This window comes from Cupressus sempervirens, chromosome 7 (genome assembly GCF_028749045.1).
Source record: "Cupressus sempervirens isolate cs-2001-9-10 chromosome 7, ASM2874904v1, whole genome shotgun sequence".
In the NCBI taxonomy this organism is placed as follows: Eukaryota; Viridiplantae; Streptophyta; class Pinopsida; order Cupressales; family Cupressaceae; genus Cupressus; species Cupressus sempervirens.
In genome coordinates, this window is record NC_143124.1 from 522,283,493 (window position 1) to 522,303,775 (window position 20,283).

The following is a 20,283-nucleotide window of genomic DNA, read 5'->3' on the forward strand; positions in this document are numbered from 1 at the left end:
ACAATTTAGCATTCTACTCAACTATTTCAATTATTAGATATGCATGTCAAATTTATCATGCGGTAGGACCAAAAACACCTCACTTGACTTGGGAGCCATATTTCTAACAGATGTACACTACGACCTGATTAGTCATTTCCAAGGAGAAAGACCAGACAGAGCAGTACACTAACCTGGAACACCAGATAATATAGAGAGTGTCCTCAATAGGTCAAAACTAAATAATAGAACTAACTTCAATCAATATTTATAAGAATACCCAATAAGACACTGAAATATCTCTTGTTTTGAATCATTTTCATTTATATACAGAAGACTTGACCAAATAATGCCTCAGCTAGTCACAAGTATCTAATGCATTCTCTTTTAATACACATTTTCTCAACTCCGAGAATTTTCTACTTAAGTCATATATCTTACCAAGTCTCTCTTAAATCACATTAACATCAAGCATTATACGATTTCACCACTTCATTGTTTTTAGATGACCTACGGCACCTGAACGCACAAGGATCTGTTCAGGTATTCCGTCACTTCCATAGTTTAATATCTTGATGCATATCCCTGAATCACCAAGAAATACTAACATAATAAGATTTAGCTATAGCATATTAGAAAAACCCTTTCTCCAGGTTGACTCAGCAAACCAGAAGAGAAAAGTGTTTCCAATTAACGGGGATTAATTTAAATATTAAAAAATGCTGAAAATTCATAAACAAAGAAAAAATGTTGTTTTCTTAATTTCATAGCAATCAGGATAAAAAGCATGATTTCTCATGTTGAATATGTTGTCACTGATGTAAAAGTTTGATAACCAAGGTCATGTGAATTTCGGAGGAGACGTGTGCCAAGTCAGGTTGCCATGTCATTTTCCTTTAAGTACGATTTAATTAAATAAGGAGAAGTATGAAAATAAAGTCCGGTTGCTGAAGGAAAGTAACGTTTCAGGCCATATATCTATTTGTGAAGGAAAATACAAAGGTTGCGGTCGTCAGAAGTATGGAACGGCAGCTATGGATGGTTTCAGGAATCAATGTGGAGACGGCTTTTTCAATTCCTTTGACAGCTTTTAGCATCTGTAATAAATGAGTCGTCCGTATTATTTTGGTGTGTTAAGAGTTGAAATGCATGTTCTGTATATAACTTTATAGTATGAGTTGATGCTGGTAAAATTAGAGACAAACCTAATATATGAAGCTACACATTTGAAATTATGGGTTGCAATTTTCCACCAGCTAGCAATACTTAACATTGTCACGAGTGTGCCATTATAAATAAGTCGTGTATTTTATAGTCTGGGTGGTGGAATCTTTCTTTGCAGAAATTTGTGTGGGCCTCAACAGATACGTTTCTGTTCTTACTAAAGATTTAACAACGGCAAAGCATTCAATGGAGGACAGTAAACCATTTTTTGCATTCTGAAATAGATATAGCTGTTTCCTGTGTAGTGCGAGGTGGAGTCGAATATGTATGTGCAGAATCGCTGAAGTATTTATTTACCGTAATAAATGTCACTGAATAAGACTAAGGATGCAGGGGTGAGTGGTCCTTGGACGTTTTAGAGGAGAGCTCTGTGACCACCTCTCTCTGTTCTGAACGTGGCCTATACCTTTCGCTGGATGACTAAAATATTTTAAAATAATCGTCTATCATTGTGCCAGGAATTTTTTAACCACTCTTCAGGTAATGGGAAGTTCTGAAATTAAGCCATGATTAAGCAAGTGTGAGGTCTTAGACATCCTGCTGATGAATTTGAGACAGCATTGGAACTCCTTGGATGGATAGAGTTGGTGACCTGTTATAGCAGTAAACTACTTTCATATCTTTGCATGGAGGTATTTTTGGAATTAATGATGCTATCATTATATTCTGTTGTGTGTGGAATACAAACGGAATGGGAATATCCTTCAATTCTAAATTACTGATATAAAGGGGTGTCGTGTAATTTTTGCACGTTGCTTAGAGTATTCTCTAAAGTGTTAATTAAGTTTCAATATTTTTAAGTTGGTGCGATAGTGCTCACGTATGTAATCTGGGTTGGTGCCCTTTTGTTAATAAAAGCTATGGTTTTCTATCCCAAAGGGTTTTCCACGAGAAATTAGGTGTTTGCATCTTGATGGTTGCTCACCATATATGTTTTATGTGGTTTTATGCATTTAAAAGTTTAACATAATTAACCTCTAAGATGTTTAGACACAATGTGAACCGGAAATAAATGCCTCTAGATCCCTATTCTCCTGCATGCAACTATAGTCATAAACATGCAAAGCCTCATTAGAGATAGCCAATCCTCTTTCGATAAGGTAGGACTCCTCCTTAGCTATGATCCATTGATTCAAGATCGATCTATCAAGATCAATTGGTTGATTGATCCACTGCTTGATGTTAGCAACAGTAAACACGTAAGTTCTTGACCTACCAGTGTATTATGAATGTATTAAAACTCATAAATTGGAAGGCTAAATAACTAATATTCATTGAACTTCATTAAGTTTAAGCAGTACTTAAAGTTTCTATCCTTGAATTTTCTAAAGGTGGCAATGAAGGTTGTAGTGCATGGAAACCAAATCATTCATTTGTTATTGGCTAAAGTAGTGCCTACTTTAGCCACTATTGTGATGATATTGGATTGGTCATTAATGAATCACTAATGAAGTATTTAAAAGGATGACCAAAACTACGGTGACTTCAGTTCAAGCATTGTATTTCTAAGGAGTAAACCTGCATATCTCAACATAAGCAATCCAAAAAGCAGTCTTTTTCCACAAGTCACCTTCAACAACTCTTCAAATGCAAACTCAAAATGAAATTTGGTGATTTCATCTTCCTTTAGTGTGGCAGATTTGATTACTATGCATGTTTGATTTGATGTGCAAAATAAGAAATTCCACACTACAAATAACATTTTTGTGAGACCATAAGGGACATAACCAGCATTGGTTGACAATTAATTAAACTTGAAAACATGCAACATTGGATTTTTTTTAGTGATGTCCACTATTGGGACTTCACTTGAATTACTCTAAAATTCCCAGCTAGGGTTTGGATTGTGCTTGGAGGTGGCAATTCACTTAGCTTTTGTAATGTTCCCTACTAGGAGGCTGTCAATTCCCAATTATTCACAAACATCACTGTGCATTTAAATCAGATTAAATCAAAAAACAATTAATGATTCATAATACATTTGAGAGTTAACATACTTAAGTCCTGTTAACTGTTAATCATCAACCCAAAGGAGGTTGGGAAATTTACTTGTCATAGGGCACTTGGAAACCATCCACAAGCAGGATCGGTCAAGGTTTTAGGAACTTCTGTTCATACCGTCTCTAATATCCATGGTGCTAACCCCATAGGTTAACACAATATTATCCCCAAGTATAATTCATTAATACAAATAAATTCATAAATATTATTAACCAAATATAATCCATAAACATACCTTTCTTATCTTCTTTTCTTGGTCCATGTGGCTCTATCCTTAGTTGGCCCTTCAATGAATTATTCCTTCTGGAATTATCTCAACTCTATATTTACTTTCTAAAATTCTTCCTTTTCCAATTATAAGGGAAGGACAAAATATACTTTTTTGTTTGTTCTTTTCCAAAAGTCACAACCTTTCATAATACAAATCCTTTGAAAGGTCACAAAACTTCATAAATAAAATCTTTTAGAAAAGTCCAAATACATTATAATCACAATATTTTTGAAGAGTCGCAACTATTCATAATTATGACCCTTTCAAAAGTTCACATCCTTTCAATATCACTAATACCTTTTCAGAAAGTCACTTCCTTATTTTCTTCATATTACTTTCCTCTTCCATTTTTCCGTTTTGAACTCCTATCTTTTTCTCTTGTTTTCCCCCTCTCTAAATAAACTCTCCTCCCTTTTATATCTTAATTTTAAGGAGTCATGTCTATTTGTTAAACATCTCTTCACTTTTCATTAAATTTAGTTAATTTATATTATTCTATGTTATATTATTTTTATTTATTTACTTATTTGTGTTTATTACTATTTATTATTAAATTCTATTTAGAAAGTTAACATACTTTTAACAATATTATCTCTTGTATTTTATTTTATTTCTTTATTTACTCATTGAATTTTTATTTTTTTAATTATTTAAAATATCATACTAAATATTATTTAAAATATAATATTAGATTAAATTATTTTTATTTATTTTTTAGCCAAAGTGGGTTAGCAACCATATTTTTATTTATATATGTAAACTGATTCAAGGACTCATCTGTGGAAGAATTAGGAAGAAACCCAAGAATCATTGTCGAATACAAAAGAGAATGATATTTACAAAAGGTTTTCAAAAGAAAACCTCAAAATTACTTCATCTATACAACCAATCCGGATATAGCATGAGATATCATCACGGATATTTACCACAAAAACCCATTATTAGGGGTTAACGAGAAAGTGAAGCCAAAATCAAAAATATAAGACTGCTGAACAAAATGCCCTGAGCAAAAATTAGATTAAATAATTATTATTTTCTGGTTTTATATTTTAATATTAGTTTAAATACAACTTTATTATCATTATTTATTTAATAACATTGTATTATGTAATTATTATTAAAATTCTATCTTAGATGGGAACATGACAAAGGCAAATGTTGTAGTACTACAAGAGACTAAATGGGACAAGGAGGAAGCTTAGAAATGAAACAGTACGTGGAGACAATGAGAAGGATTTTTTGTTGAATCTATTGGAATCTCTAAAGGAATTGGTGTGATACAGAACCCTATATCTATGAGTTGCTCATTGATTAGAAAAAGTCAATATTGGATGGTGGTCAAATCTAAGATTTTGAGTTTCAATTGAGAAGTGCAAGCAATAAATGTGTCTGGACCAATTTGGACACTAGCTAAGAGAACTTGATGGCAGAAATTTAAACAATGGTTGGATGTGCAGGATGCAAAAGCTACCATCATTAGGGGGATTTCAATGCAAAATTGAACAATTCAGAAAAGCAAGGAAATGCAAGATCTATCAAGAGTTCAGGAGGATTTCCCAGCATTTGTAAATGATAATAATTTGAGCAAAATAGCAACCGAAAATGGCAGATTTGGCTAGACTTTCAGAAGAAAAGACTTCACCAGTATAGAAAAAAGTTGGAACAGTTTTTCAAATCTGGGAATCAGAAGGATAACCAAGATTCTTTCGAGGAAACAATATTACCATATACTAGTTCTGATCACTGCCCAATGCAATTAATAATAAAGAACAATATCCCAAGGATGGAAGCCCATTCAGATTGAAAGCATGAAACTTAAATCTGCATCCCTTCAGGATCTGGTCAAAACGTGGTGCAGAGAAGTCAGGATTAGTTGCAAGTCAAGAATGTAGCAGTTCAGCCGAAAGCTATCGTACACCAAAAAAATGTTGAAGGAATGAAATAAGGATAAATCATAATTTCGAAAACATTTTTATGGAAGATGTCCATGTAGAAGAGCAACTGTATATTTCAAAACTTGACCATATGAATCCACAACTAACAAAACTGAAAAGTAAAGTGCATAACAAAGAGAAACTCATAACACCATGATATGTTTTCAAGGAAACCCTGCCCAAGGGAAAACCCTGGTGGGGATGGTGCCCACAACTATGTACTAATCTGAAAGTTTTTTGTTCGGAGTTTTGACCCTATTAGGAGTCATTACATACATTTAGTACATTAGTAATTAAGAAGACTAGATCTTGTTAGAGGTCTCAACCCTATTAGGAGTTTTATTACAATGGGAGCTCACTGCTCTATATTTATTCACAATCAATACAATGAGTAGCAAGATACAATACCAAAATTGATTGTACTATTGTCACAATATCTGATTAGTCCTTTGAATATCTCGCATTTGGTTCTGACCATACATCAAAAACTTGCATATGATCATCAATGCAGCATTATAGCATCATCCATAAAGCTTGCACATCATAAGCATATTATTATCATACTTCGCATGTGAAAACTGATTCCTTTATATACCTGTCCAACTACTTTATCCAGTCAACCTTCACAACTGTTAAGAGAAAAACATGTAGCACATCTCCAAAATTGAATATAAAATCTTGTTGAGGATTAACATCTAGGATATTGTCCCTGTTCACCGTACAGGTAAAGAAAATGAACGCATACAGACAATGAACACGAACAGCAGAATTATATTCACAATAGTAGATGAATGATGATTTACAATGATCCCAGACGGGCTATAAATACTACCGCCAAACCTTCCCGAAGGAGTCCGTCGGCCACTATTATTCTATCCGCTACAAATTATTTACCGTCGGACCGTCGGCTACAGACTAGAAAATACTGTCGGAACTATCCAATCGGCTAACACCATCCCCCCCAAAAAAAACAGTCGTCTCCTGACGACTAACAAAATTAGGAGACAACTTACAGACCACAGAAGAAACTAGAGAGAAGGGGGCATCCCAGAAGTGTGTTGCTGGCGACGTAACTCATACACCTGCTCTATCCTGATGCGGAGATCTGTCTGAATCTGAGAATTGACTTCGACGGCCTCCTTTAGAAGAAATGCTGCGTCCAGGGCCTGCATCCTGGCTAACTACATCTCGTGCTCAGCCGCATCCTTATCTCAAACTGCTGCCTCCGTACCTTGCTTAGCCACATCCCTCTCCTGCACCGCTGCTGCCAAATCTGCCAGTAGGGTTGCCCTCTCTGTGGCCCATGCTGCCTGTTGGTCGGCCAAGGTCGCGGCTAGCTTCTGTCTAGCCTCAGTCTCTACTGCCAATGATCTCTCTACTGCAACTCTGTTCGCCTCTGCATGCTGACGACCGAAATAAACATCTTTGTACAGTCCCACAATCTCATGTGCCAGCTGCATCATAGGAGTGTCACGGGGTCCCAACTCCAGCTCAGTGGCCCAATCTGCCAACATCTTAGCTGTCTCCGTTGCCGGCCAGCCCCTGTCTATAAAGCAAGTCTGAAATCGCCGAGGACAAATCCCACGGATATATGCTCTGATCAAGTGCCACTCCCTCCACCGAGTCAGGGCCTGAATTGCCACATCGTGGCCCTTCTTCAATGCATATTTCATAGTCTTGAGGTAATCTCGGCACCTGTCCTCATCTGACCCATAGTCCTCCTTGGCGAAGGCCTCCAATGACCATTCCGCATCACTGTTTTCCTCCTCATCAGCGGGAGCCATGCCCACATCCGGTGCCGCCATCTCTGCTGTTGGCGCAACCACGGCATGTGGCATTCCCTCCTCCTGAAGCTGAGGCTCTGGTACCGCTGGCCATGTTCCTGAACGCCTAGGAGACTGAATGGAGGGACCCCGCTTCGCCGGAGTGAGTCGGAACTGCTGCCTCAGAAACTCACTAGCTCTATCCATCACCTCCGGTTGGTCGACTTGCGCAAGCTCCATGTTCATCTCTGGTACTGGCTGGGCTGACTCAGCCTCTGCTAAAAAAGATGATGAAACGGTGACCACTGCATCACAATCAATGACCTCCAACCGAACCTACGGCTCAAACTATGGCGGTGGCGACTATGCTCTCGGTGTGACTGCGGCGGTGACATCTGTTGGTGCAACTGGAATCACCTCTGCTACAGTCGTTGGCAATGACTCGGCAACTATCCGTGGGACGGCATCCGTCACTGTCCGTGGGACATCTGCCTCCGCTGGAGGAGTCATAAGAACCGGGGCATGGCACTGACCAAAGGCCAGAATGACTGTCGAAGAGGTAGTCAAGTACGCTGAAGTTGACAGCTGAGGCGGGGTAAAGAATGTGGGCCCACCACCTGCTGTCCCACCATCAACTTCAGCCGATGTGCTCTCCTCTTCTTCCACGGATTTAGCCCCGTCACTCATCAAAGTGCCCTCCCGTTCGCTATCTGTCTCTCCGGAAGGGGCCAATTCGCGGAGTACTTTTTTGTGACCTACTGCTGACCCTCTTGTATCTAAGTGTCGCCAGTAGAATATGGGAGGCTCCTCGTCTGCCAACTTGCCCCTTGGAGGAGCCTCAAAGCCATCCATTGGAATCTGGCTAGCTGCAGCCTCTAGAAACAACCCAATGGCATGGTGCAGCATAAAAAATGTTCGGTGCTAAAGCGTCATGAATTCCTCCATCTTGTCGGCAAGTACTGAGGCCCAATCATATACCACTCCCTGCATGATACTATTCATAAACACAATCTGCGGCAATGCAATATCTGAGGCCCGGGTGGCGCCTGTCAACCTGCTCTTGATAACGTCCATGATACAACGCCAATGACGCTCTCGAATAAAGTCTCTGCGAAGCCCTCTGCACTTTGCCCCCTGAACTACTGTCTCCCTCTCCACGGGTGTAAGATCCCTGCATACTAGAGCTATCCAATGCTCCTTCCGTTCCCGTGACAGTTTATGATTCCTGATTTCCACTTTCCTCCCATTGGGGCCAGGGATGCCAAAAACTCTAGTGAAATCCCTCGGTTTAAAAGATACTGACATCTGATGTTGTTTGTATAGGAATGTACTTGTTCTGCTCCGGGCGCTATATGTTTTTATCATAGTGCGCAATACTGATTCAAACAACCGGATGGAGAAAGTGGGAAGCTGAATAGCCCAATGTACCTGTGCCCGCCGCAAAATCTGTTTAATTTGGTCTGCCTCGGGGGTCTCCTGCCACCACTTCCGGCATACGCTTCCACTAAGACTCTCAAACTGGACAGTGAGATAGGTGAGTTCCTCCTTGGTTTTCTGTTTCTTGCTACTGGAACCAGAAGGGCCTGCAACTCGAATCCCTAATGCCAAGACTCTAGAATTCTTCTCCATATTTGCTGCCAACTGACTCTTCCACGGCTTCCGCTTGCCCGCTGACTCCATGCAACAATGATTTATTTCTTCTTATATAGATTTCCCCTTGTCTGTTACACATGCAATCTCACCCCACGGAAAGGTAAATGAACGGTACGTCGGCTCTGAAGATTCATGGATTATCCTCAAAGGAAAGCTGCAGGTCAAATGGCGACGGGGAATCAGTTCGATCTGTTAGGCGATGACGATAGTGGCGACTTGACGGTGGTTTTGAATGCGCCGGTTGTTGCAAAAGAAAACAGGGGGTGAAGAAAGGGAGTGGTAATGCTCTAGTGCGGACGACAGCAGTGGCGCTTTCAAAACTGTCGTCAAAGCCTCTACCACCAGCTCAGGCCGTAAGAGAAGCAAGAGCATCACAAACTGAAGGGGGTAGGGGATAGCTCAGTTGGGAGAGCGTCAGACTGAAGATCTGAAGGTCGCAGTGGCAGTGGACGAGGGACCGTGGATTCTCCGGGAACAAGGACCAGGACTTTGGAAGAGGTCTCGGTGGGAACTATAACAGTTATGATGGTTATGGTGACCGTGGTGGGTTCAATGAAAGAAATGTAGATTTTCCACCTGGTCGTCAACAAGATGGGGAAGTTGCTTCTGCTTAGAGGAGACGGGGTGGAGGTCGTGGTGGTGCCCGTGGATGTCCGCGGACCATTCTTTCACCGGCGGCTTTCTGTGGCGAGGGAAATATTATGCCCGCGGGGGTTCTTTCTTCTTTTTTTGCCGGAGGAACCTTATGCTATCAGTCTTTCTTCTTTCTCTGCTGGAGTAAACTTTATGCTACGAGACTTTACACTCCGCGGGGGTCTCTTGCCCGCGGACCCGCGGGACTTTAAGTGCCCACGGACAGGCAGTTGCCCACAAGACTTTCAGTCCGCGGGCCTTCCTGTCCGCAGGGCTTTTTTTTTAATATTTTTTCCTTTTTTTTTCTTTTTTTTTTTCAAATCGAATTCCTCAAATAACAGGGGTACCTGGGGCACCTTTGGACGACGCCGCCGCCAGAGAGTGTTGTACTGACAACGAGGGGGGATTCAATGACGGCGAGAACTTCCTTGCACGATATGGTTTCAACTTGGATCCGTTAACTGACTGAGCTATCTCCTGTCCGTCCAAGGTTGCCAATTTGATTGCCCCAGTGTCGCCAATTTCTCGGATCTGATATGGTCCAACCCATCGCACTTTGAATTTGCCCGGCTTGATTTCATTACGACCGTCATACTTCAGTACTAACTGTCCCGGCTGGAATCTGCTACGTTTCAGATGCTTGTCATGCCAGAGTTTGCGTCTATTCTGTGCCACTTCTGTTGCCCACTATGCAAACAACCGTTTCTCCTCCAATTTATTCAAATTATTCAATCGCTCTTGTAAGTTTCCGTCATCATCCAGTTTGTTTTCCAAGGCTATGCGGAGACTCGGAATCATGAATTTTGCTGGGACCACTGCTTCCTGTCCAAACATTAGCTGGAATGGTGTGTGCCCGGTCGTCACTTTGAATGCCGTGCGGTACGCCCAGAGGGCAGCAGGTAAGTTCTCCTCCCAATCAGCACCTTCCACCGCGCAAGATTTGTAGATGATGGATACCAGAATTTTATTGGTGGCCTCTGCCTGCCCGTTTGCTCTTGGATAGTACAGACTCAACAATGAATGATAAATCTTGAACTGAGTGGTGAGCAGTCGGATAACATGATTAACAAAATGACCTCCCCTATCACTTGTTAATTGTAACGGGATTCCATACCTTGTGATGATCTGTTCATAAATAAATTTCGCCGTACTGAGAGCCGAGTTATCTGGTAGCGCACGGGCCTCCACCCACTTGGTCAGGTACTCCATTGCAACAATGATGTAGCGACACCTTCAAGTCTTGCTCACCCTCAGTGGTCCAATGAAATCTAGTCCCCATCGCTCAAAAAGTTCCTGCGCACGAGATGGTTGAAGTGGCATGAAATCTCTCTTCAGCGGCTTCCCAGCCCGTTGGCAAGTGTCACATCCGATGACCCATTCCCGTGCATCATTGTACACCATCGGCCACCAGAGTCCTGCGAGCAATATCTTTCGTGCAGTGGTGTCAGGCCCCATGTGTCCTCCCGCAGGACCCTCATGTGCTTCTTTTAACACCTGCGGTATCTCTTCTTCCAACACACACCGTCGAAGAATATGATCCGACCCCATTTTGTAGAGCAACCCATTGATTAATTGAAATGTACAACTCCTGATTATCAACATGCGCCCATCATTTGGTGACATCCCCGTGGGAAACTGTCCTGTTGAGAGGTATTCGCCAATACTCCTGTACCATTCCGGCAGTACCCCAATCTGAAACAGCTGTGCGTCAGGGAAGTCGTCATTCACACCATCCGCTGGTTCCCCTGTTTTGATCCGTGACAGGTGGTCGGCACTGACGTGTTTCTTTCTTGGCCGGACAATGATTTTGAAAGTAAATTCCTGCAACAGTAGCAACCATCGGCTGATCCTCCCTTGGATGACGGGTTTGTTAATCATGTACAACAGGGCTTGGTAATCAACATAAAACACAAACGATGTAGCAAGCAAATAATGACGGAATTTTTGCACAGCATAAACCATTCCCAAAGCTTCTCTTTCAGTCGTGCTGTAGTTCTACTCGGCCTTTGATAGCAATCAGCTGGCAAAGTATATTGGATGATCCAATCCGTGATTACCAGTCTGTGCTAGGGTTGCGCCGATCACATAATTGGAGGCATCCACATGAATATGAAATTCTTTATTCCAATCATGATATGCCAGGATGGGTGCCGTAGCCAGTCGTACCTTTAGCCCTTCAAATGCCTCATCCTGCTCTTTCTCCCATCTAAATGCTTCTTCCTTGCACGTTAGCTTATCTAACGGTTGGGACACCTTGGCAAAATTTTTAATAAATCTTCGATAATAACCTATATGCCCGAGAAAAGATTTTACCTCCGTCACATTAGTAGATGGCTGCATTTCCAGAATGACTCTCACCTTGTCGAGATCCGTCTTTAATCCTTCCTTACGGACAATGTGTCCGAGCAGTCTGCCGTGTGGAACCATGAATCGGCACTTCTTGGGGTTCAATGCTAGCCGGGCCCTGCGACATCTCTCCATACACTCACCAAGTGATGCCAAGTGTCCGTCCTCTGTGCTAAATATTGACCAATCATCCAAGAAGGCCTTGAAATTTCCCACAGACATCTTGTCGAAGATATGCAGTATAATCCGCTGGAATGTGGCCGGTGCATTATACAACCCAAAAGGCATCCGATTGTACACGTAGACCCCATCTTCAACAACAAACATTGTCTTCAACTTATCCTCCTCCGCTATAGAAATCTGATTATATCTAGAGAACCCGTCCATAAAAGAGTAGATTTCATGTCCCGCGACCTCCTCCAGAATGCTATCTGTGAATGGAATCGGAAAAGGATCTTTGATCGTTACTGCATTCAGGCATCTGAAATCAACGCATATCCGGATCTGAATAGTATCCTTCTTTAAGGAAATGACTATTGGTGACACCCATTCGCTGGTCTGTACCTTGAAGATAATGCCGGCTTCCAGCATCCGGTTGATTTCCTCCGTAACCCGTGCGGCATAGTTCTTATTCATCCTGTAGGGTCGCTTCCGTACAGGTACAGCTCCGTCCACCAACGGGATGCGGTGTACACAATTCCGGCGGTACTCCTTTGAGGTCCTTGTATGTCCATGCAAACACATCCTTGTAGTCCATAAATATCTTGAATGCCGCAGCCTTGAGTACTGGATCCCAATTATCTCCGACTAGTATGTTCTTCGGCTCTGCCTCGTCCCCCAAATTCATTGTTTGCAGTGGAGCTTCGTTGTACTTGATTGTCTGTCCTTTACTGAATGCATAGGCGGGTGTAACATCCAACGGTGCCTCCCCCTCCTTTACTTCAGTAAACTCCTTTGGATATTCGTTCTCAATTGACAGAACATTACAGCTGTGAAATAATTCATAGTCCCCCATTTGCCAGTGGTAGAGACCGTTGACGGAATCCAAGTCGTCATCCGTTGTTCCTCCATCCAATCGAAGGACGCCCTCCTCATCCGGTTCCATCCTTCGTCTACCTTCGTCCTCCTCTCCCTCAGAATCTGACGACAGAGCCTCTTCCCCTACCATTTGGGTATGCAGATCAATGACGAATCGGCGGCCTTTACTTTCCAGGGATAAAGTGTTCTTCTTCCAGTCGTGTCGAGCTCTTGCTTCGATAAGCCACCCGCGGCCCAGGATAGCATCATAGCCTTTCCTTCTCAATGGAATCACCACGAAATCCATGAGGAACGGCTGGGTGCCAATGGTTACCGACTGTGCCATGAGAATACCCAGTGGTTTAATTCCGTGTTGATCGGCGGTCAATAGCTGAAACCTTGGAGGCCACAATGTCGGTTGTCCAAGTTTCCTCCAAGTTTCTTCTGGCAATACATTTACGCTAGACCCTCCGTCCACTATGGTGTCTGTGAGAACATGTCCAAGTATCCCCATCTCGACAACTGCAGGGTGCCGTCCGGATGTCAGCGCCAACAACATCTGATCTTCTCCTCCCGTAACAATTTCCTTTTCTTTTCGTCGACTCGATTCTCCCGGTAACTTTTCCTTCTCGACGCTTGATTCCCCTACCATATTTGAAAGAGCAGAACGAAGTTGGGGCATGGTGAGAAGCAAATCACTTACCTTTACTTGCACCTCCGTTTACAAAATTTGTCGTACTATGTTTTGTTCTGCGGAATTTCTTTCTGAAGTGGCGGCGGTGTCCGGAGAAGTTACTGCTTGAGATACTTTTCCAACCTCTGCCCGTGCTGCGGCAAATTTCTTCTTTTCTTCGGCAGGGTCCGAGTATTCTTTTGCTTGTTGCCGCGTAATTGCGAGAACTTCTTCCTCATCGGCTCCAACTGTGATCAAGTTCACTCCGGATTTTGGACATTTTGAGTCGTCATGATCGCTGGGTCCACACCATCGGCACAATAGTTGAGGTGTATTTGCTGTTGGGCATTCCCGCGCAAAATGCCCCCACAAGTTACATGCTCGGCACTGAATAATCGGTCGTCCGTTTGCATCATACTGAATCCGACTTCTGCTCGTATTGGTATTGGTATTGTTGTTATTTTGTCCACGCCGATTATTCCTGTATCCTCCAGATGTAGCACTGGCGGCATTTGTGTTTCCGTTACCACCTGACGGGGAGGCCTCCTGTGTGAAAAGCACTTGCGGAGATCCTCTTGTTTTCATGTTAAAGGGGCAGTCTTTTGTCGAATGTCCCATGATCTGACAAATGTCACAGAATTGGTTCTTCGGACACGATCCTTTAGTATGACCGTCGGTCTTACATTCCGTGCACCATAATTCACTACCTTTTGGCTCTTTCTGCATATTTTTAAACTCCATCATTCGAACCATATCCTTCTGTAAGGCACGAACCTTTTTGTTACTACCTTCATCGTCGCTGCTATCATCTCCAGCAGATTCGTCATCATCAGAGTCAGAGGAGCTGGTTTTCTTCTTCTTTGTCTTCTGCGCACTTTCAAGGTCCAGTGCTCTGTTATAAGCATCAGCATATGACGATGGTGGTACAATTTTCATCTTCCTCTGCAACTGTGAGCGTAGGCCGTCCACAAACCACCTTTTCTGCAATCCGTCCGCTGGCTTGCTTTCCATTTTGTTTATTTAAGTCTTTTAATCTCCTGGCGTAGACACAGACAGTTTCGTGCTTCCCTTGCTTGGTATTGAAAATTTCCGCTACGATTTCATTATCATCCCGCAAAAGTTTAAATTCCGCCAAGAACTCCTTTTTAATCTTATCCCAGGTATCCAGCTTCTGCGGATCCATATCTGAAAACCAATCAATCGCGACACCCCGTAGGGTTGCCGAAAATTGCCTGGCCCATTCGTCGGCATCTGTGATTCCGTTTGCCCTCCAGATCGTCTCACATGTCTTACAATGTCGGAGGGGGTCGACTGTACCATCGCCTTCAAATTTCTGCAACTTCTCTTTGGGTCCCGCCATAACTCTGGAGGTCTGCACTCCTATACTGGTCAGCACTCCCACACTGGCGTTCGGCACTCCCGCACCAGCAGTCTGAACTCCCACACCGACAGTCTGTACACGCACACCGGCGGACTGGTCTCCCACCCCAGCGGTCTGTACTCCCGCACTAGAGGTGTCAACAGCTGCGAACCTTGGTGAAGACGAAGGATCCTCCGAAATTGTTTCCCGCGGAAGTCTATCCTAGACGAAGAGGTCACTCCACGCTCGTGCTCCGTCGGCACTGCGAGCCGTGCGAGTTGATGTTCTTCCGTCTGAATTTTCTTCCCTCGGCGAACACAAATTCAAGAACTCCTCCCGTGCTTCTTCCACCAATTCTACCCGCTGCCGAGTCTCCTCCAACAATTCCTCCGCAGTTCGGTTTCTGTCGGCAATCTTCTGAAATCTTCGCCGGTGCTCGGCTTGTTGTGCCAAAATTAAATTCTCCTACGCAGTACGGATTCCATCTTTTCCCTTCGTCTTATTCCGATCTTTGTTAAGCTGATTGGGCATTAATCTTCATTCCTCCCACCTTCCAAATTCATAAGGCAACGGCGCCAAATGTTCACCGTACAGGTAAAGAAAATGAACGCATACAGACAATGAACACGAACAGCAGAATTATATTCGCAATAGTAGATGAATGATGATTTACAATGATCCCAGACGGGCTATAAATACTACCGCCGAACCTTCCCGAAGGAGTCCGTCGGCCACTATTATTCTATCCGCTACAAATTATTTACCGCCGGACCGTTGGCTACAGACTAGAAAATACTGCCAGAACTATCCAGTCGGCTAACAGTCCCTACATTGCCAAGTAATTGAATGGACAAGGCAATTCAATTCCTTAGGCCAAAATGTCTGATCTCTATTACTTGCCCTGTACTTTGCGATATAAACCTATCTCCATATTTTTCATTCAAAACATGTGCCAACAAACATCTTAACATAGGCAAACATTCTTGCATCATAACCAAACATCATTGTAACCATATCCGAAATTGTGGCCAATAATACTTACTTCGCTAAGCTCACTGATAAAAGAAATTTGTTGTTGACCGTTTTCATGTGATATACTTATTCATTATTCTTGATTAACCTAAACCAAGATTGTATATCACCCCAAGTGACCTTACCAGATGATTATGTTGCCATCAATGACAAGATTGATGCCCTTGGATCTGGTCACTTGCCAACATTCTCCCATTTGGCATTGAGATCAACACCTTGTAAGAAATTGACAAGTGCCAACGCCAAAACATCCTTATCAAAAACTTGTTCAAAACTCAATCAAAATTTGATCTAACATGCTATGACTGTATATACCATATTCCCCTTATGACTTCTACTTCTATACTTCTATTTTTCACTGTTGTACTCCCCCTTTGACATAATGGCAAAGGCGATAACAAAAAGATACTATATACAAGTTCAAAAACATGATTCTTTCTAAAAACTTTTACACAAATCTCAAAATGTCTACAAAGATCCTTTTTAATGCTGTGAAAATCAATATCCCATACCTTCTTCATGTTCTTAGCGACTTGTATTTCACCACAGATGTCATATGATGCTATCTCTGCTGCATGAAGGTTGCAGGTCTAAATGTCTCAGTTTCATGCAAGTCTAAATGTCTCATTTGTTTTCTTTGATGTCTCCAACAAGTCTAATTGCTTCTGCATGAGCTCTAATTTTAGTGAAAGTAAACTTACCAATAAAGAAAACTTGTTTAGAACTCTCTCTCTTTCCCTTTGAAGTACATTAATTACTTCAAATGCCTTGCTCACTGATTTGTCAGTCTAGAACATTCTGATCTGATGTTACAAAGTCTTCTGCAAGCATTTCTAGCTTAATTTCCTCTACCTTAATGCCTTAGTCAACATATTTCACATACTTGACAGAATTTATATAAATAATATACAACTGTTTACCTTCATCAACACACTCCTTGATATCCTTGATGCTCCCATCTATAACTTTTACATCATTCGTGATATCTGCACATACCTTCAGATATCTCTCTGCTATATAGCCTTGTTCTGCCTTAACCTTGACAAATTCCTCTAGCAAAGTGAAATGTGTGTCAAAATCATAAAGTATAATGCTCAAATTCTCCATAACATCATTTCCTTTAAGTGTCCTCTATGCAGGTAGTGCTTTCTGCAATCTGTCCAATGCTTTACCTAGGATCCTTGCATGTTTCTCTTCTTTTCTGATCGCGCCTTGGCTTTGGTAAAAGCCATCAATGATATCTCCATAAGTGTATCATCATGCAGATTTTCATCATTATCCACGCTTGCAATTGCTTGGCTCAGATCACTTACCAACAATTTTTGCATAAAAGATGTGGGTGTTATTGTTATAGTGTCTAATACTTGGTCCATTACCTCTAATGTTGCTGCGATGTTTTCTTGTGTTATAGTGCCCTGATCAGACGGTGTGATTTATGGAATGTCACCTTGTTTATCTGTATCGGTCGTGATTAATGAAGGTTAAGCTCCATTAATCATCTTTCTAACCTCTTCCTCTGTTATGACATCTTTTTCTTTCTCTTCCTTTTCATTTTCTTGGTCCTCTTTTTCTTGGATTTCCTCAGCCTTGTCATAGCCTCCATCATAATGTCTTGTATCTCATTATTTGACACAATATTGTCCACAAGATTATCTTGTTCTTGTTCCTTTTCTTTTGGTGTGGCATCAAGTGTAATGGGTACACCTAAAACAAGGAAATTTGGTTGTCTCACAGTGTCGTAAAATTGATTTACATCTTCTGATTCTTCAAATGGCTGTACAGTCTTCTCTTTGATTGTTATCCCAACTGGTTTGTGTGAGGATTCTTTCTCATGATTTGTCTTATCAACTGGTTCATCCAATACTTCTACTATTGCTTTCTCAGTTTCCTCTGCAATCTCTTCATATAATCCAACCATAATCTTAACTATTCTCATCATGGTTCTCATCTTAGGCCTTGCTTTGTCCAATATCCTCTTCATTTCATCAATTGTCACTAATATACATAGATCACATAAATATCTTTTCTCTAATTCTTTGGTATTCTTCTAAAGCTAGCTGCCTTCTCACATCAAGCTTATCATAAATTGCATCAAGTATATTACCTTCAATTTCTAATAAGTTCCATTTCAAGTTTACGAGATATCTCAATATTGAATTGTCAATCAACACTTGATCATTATCTTCATATCTTACACAGTATTTTTCAAGTTGATCAAACTTTCTTTCTCTATTCTTCTTGTTATCTTCTTCAAATCTAGTTTCCATTTCTTTCTCTCTTCTTCCAAATTGTCCTCCCCAACTTTTGTCTCATCCTTCTTTGTTGTCTCTGCTTTGTCCTTGTTTTTCTCTATTTTTTTACTTTCAACTATAGTCTTTTCCTTTGCGACCTTGGCTTTTGTTTACCGTACGGTAAATTAAAACAATGCATACAGACAATGAACACGAATAGCAGAATTATATTCGCATATGCCAGACATACATTATGCTTCATAAGATGAGTAATAGAAGATGATTTACAATGATCCCAAACGAGATATAAATACTATCCGCTGAACCTTCCCGAAGGAGTCCGTTGGCCACAAATATTATGTCCGCTACAAACTATTTACCCGTCGGCTACAAAATATAAAACACTGACGACAATCATTCCGTCGGCTACAGAAACACCGCAGGGACCATCCAGTTGGCTGACACCATCCCCCCAAAAAGAAAAGTCGTCTCCTGACGACTAACAAAATTAGGAGACAACTTACAGACAACAAAAGAAATACTATAGAGAAGGGGGCGTCCCAGAAGAGTGTTGCTGGCAACGTAACTCATACACCTGCTCTGTCCTGATGCGAAAATTTGTCTGAATCTGAGAATTAACCTCGACGGCCTCCTTTAGAAGAAGCGTTGCGTCCATAGCCTACCTCATAGCTAACTGCATCTCGTGCTCAGCCGCATCCTTATCTCGGACAGCCGCTTCTGTACCTTGCCTAGCCACGTCCCTCTCCTGCACGACTGTTGCCATATCTGCCAGTAGTGTCGCCCGCTCTGCGGCCCATGCTGCCTGTTGGGCGGCCAAGTCGGCGGCTAGCCTCGCTCTATCCTCTCTCTCAGCTGCCAATGATCTCTTTGCTGCAACCCTGTCCGCCTCCGCACGTCGACGAGCATAGTAAACATCCTTGTACAATCCCACAATCTCATGTGCTAGCTTCATCAGAGGGGTGTCACTGGGTCCCAACTCCGGCTCAGTAGCCCAGTCTGCCAAAATCTCAGCTGTCTCCACCGCCGGCCAACCCCTGTCTACAAAACAAGTCTGAAATCGTCGAGGACAAACCCCACGAATATATGCTCGAATCAAATGCCACTCTCTCCACCGAGTCAGAGCCTGAATTGCCACATCGTGTCCTTTCTTCAATGCAGACTTCATAGTCCTGAGGTAATCCCGACACCTATCCTCATTCGACCCGTAATCCTCCTTGGCGAAGTCCTCCAATGACCATTCCGCATCACAATGCTCCTCCTCATCAGCGGGAGCCATGCCCACATCCGGTGTCGTATGGTCGGCACAAGCACGGCATGTGGCATTCCCTCCTCCTGAAGTTGATGCTCTGGTACTGCCGGTGATGTTCATAGACGCCTAGGAGACTGAATGGACGGACCCCACTTGGCCGAAGTGAGTCGGAACTGCTGCCTCAAAAACACACTAGCTCTATCCATCACCTCCGGTTGGTCTAACTGCGCGAGCTCCATGTTCTCCTTCGGTACTGGCTGGGCTAACTCGGCCTTTGCTAACAAAGATGACGAAACAGTGACAACTGCATCACAATCAATCACATCCAACCGGACCTGAGGTTCAAGCTCTGGTGGTGGCAACTGTGCTCTCTGTGAGACTGCGACGGTAACAACATCTGGTTGTGAAACTTGCTCCACTGGTACAACTGGAACCATCTCCGCTACAACCGTCAGCAATATCTCGGCGATTGTCCGAGGGACATCTGTCGCTGTCTATAGGACCATCTCCGTCATTGTCCGTGGGGCATCGGCCTCCGCTGGAGGAGTCATGAGAACCGGGGCATGGTGCTGGCCAAACGGCGAAATGATTGTTGGAAAGGTAGTCAAATGCGCCGAAGTTGACAGCTAAGGAGGGGTAAAGAATGTGAGCCCACTACCTGCTGCCTCACCGCCAACTTCCGCCGAAGTGCTCTCCTCTTCTTCCACGGACTCAGCCTCGTCACTCACCAAAGTGCCCTCTCGTTCGCTATTTGTCTCTCCGGAAGCATCCAGTCCGCGGAGTACTTTCTTGTGGCCTGCTGCTGATCCTCCTGTATCCAAGTGTCACCAATAGAATATGGGAGGCTCCTCGTCTGCCAACTTGCCCCTTGGAGGAGCCTCAAAATCATCCAGTGG

The 20,283-nt window shown here is 42.6% G+C and overlaps 1 protein-coding gene across 3 annotated transcripts in view; it reads right to left on the reverse strand.

Moving 5' to 3' along the window:
• Positions 1-20,283, reverse strand: part of LOC149547820 (3-isopropylmalate dehydrogenase 2, chloroplastic-like) — a 146,828-nt gene that overhangs the window by 25,556 nt on the left and 100,989 nt on the right. The window lies entirely within an intron of this gene.